This window comes from Penaeus monodon, chromosome 42 (assembly GCF_015228065.2).
Source record: "Penaeus monodon isolate SGIC_2016 chromosome 42, NSTDA_Pmon_1, whole genome shotgun sequence".
NCBI lineage: Eukaryota > Metazoa > Arthropoda > Malacostraca > Decapoda > Penaeidae > Penaeus > Penaeus monodon.
Genome location: NC_051427.1, coordinates 6,019,430 through 6,021,401, shown reverse-complemented (window position 1 = coordinate 6,021,401; position 1,972 = coordinate 6,019,430).

Sequence of the window (1,972 nt, the reverse complement as noted above, 5' to 3'; positions counted from 1 at the left end):
TATCTATTCTAGTTTTTTAAAAAAATAGGAATTATGTTTCACAATCTCACCAACATCAGTTATATTGACTCTATTTGAACTGAGACTATTATAATGAACAAGTGAATCTTTAAATACCAAGTCAACTATAAAAAAATAAAATAAAATAAATAAATAAATAAAAAACAGAAATTAGCCATGTTGTCAATAATGTTGCACCTGCATTGATTCGCACTAGAGCCGTCTCGACTAATCATAGCAACAAGTCAACTCAACAGACGAAACCAACGAGTCAGTTCAATCCACCAGATCAGTTAATCAACCTAATTAGCAAACTCGAAAGAGTAAAATAATTAGTTAACTAGCCAACGTAAATGGTTGTCAGAACAAGCCAACCCAACTAGCTTTTGCAACTAGCCAAACGCAACCAGGCAGTACGGCCACTCAACTTGGCAACTTAACTAACCAACCCAGTTAACCAAACTAACGAGGTAACCATTCTTACACATGCTAACCAAATCAAGTCAGCCAAGCAACCTAACTACTTAACTGCAACTAAGCAACCCAAACTCAACCCAAACTCAACCCAAACCACAAGAAAATCACCACTCAATCTAAGATCAACTCAAAAAAATCAACCCCCAAAACCTACCAAAATATCACTCAACCCAAATGAACCTAAACTCCCCCCTCCTTCAAAAAAAAAAAAAAAAAAAAAAAAGAGAGAGAGAGAGGATGAAAGAAAAAAAAAGAAAAAAAAGAAGAAAGATAAAAAAGAAAAGAAACGAAATGAAAAGAAAAGAGAAGAAAAAAAATACATATACATATATTTACATACATAAAAAAAAAAACTAAAGAAAAAAAAAAATAAAATAAAGAAAAAAATAAAAACAATATACACATACACAAATAAACACACCTATATACACATACATATACATATAAACACACCTACACCTACAACTGAACCCCCTTTCAACCTCACCGCATTGATGTAGTTGAAAAGCGACGACCCGTCCGACCAAGGGTTCTCCGACTCGCAAGAGAGATTGGCGATGCTCAGGGTCGCCGATCTCTCGAGGGCGTGGAGGCCCTTGGCGAACACGTTCACGCTGTCGTAGATCAGGGCCGGTTCCGCCTGGTGGGGGGGGGGGGGGGAAAGGGGTGGGGGGAAGGGGAAGGGGTGGGGGGGGAAGGGGGGGGGGGGGGGGGGGTAAGGGGGGGGGGGGGGGGGGGGGGGGGGGGGGGGGGGAGGGGTTTTTTGGAGGGAAAAAAGAGGGGTGTAGAAGATAGGGGGGGGATGGGAGGGAGGGAGGTGGGTGGGGTAAAAAAAAGGGAAAGAGAGAAAGGGAAGGATCGGAAAAAAAAGAAAAAAGGCAAAAGGAAAAAGGAAAAAGAGAATTAAGTGGGGAAATAAAAACCGAAAAAAGAGAAAAAAAAGCAAAAAAAAAAGGGGGAATTAAAAAATTTAGAAATGAAACAGGGAGAAAGAAAAAAAAAAAAAAAAGAAAAGAGAAAAGGAAAAAAAAGGAAAAGAGAAAAAAAAGGGGGGGGGGGGGAAAGAGAAAAGGGAGGAGAGGGAAAAGAGAGAGGGGAGAGAGAGGAGAGAGAGGGGGAGAGAAAAGGGGAGAGGGGGGAGAGAGAGAGAGAAATTAAGGATTGGGATGAAAAAAAAAGGAAAAAGGAAAGTAAAAAATAAAAAAACACTTTATTAATTTCACAAAAAAAAATTAAATTCACACTAAAAAAATTTAGAAGAAAAACTAAAACCCTAAAATAAAAAAAAGAAAATTAGAAAACTAATTTCAGGTATTTAATTTGTATAAATTTTTATTGAAAATTCTAAAGGACTTCCGTCACTGTCATTCTCGCACCTTGCTCTTATTTTCAAGAATTCGAAATGAGGAAAAAAAGAAAAAAAAGAAAAAAAATTATATATATTCTGTTTTTTTTTTTTTGCCATTTCGATTTTTTTAAAAAGAAATTAAATAAA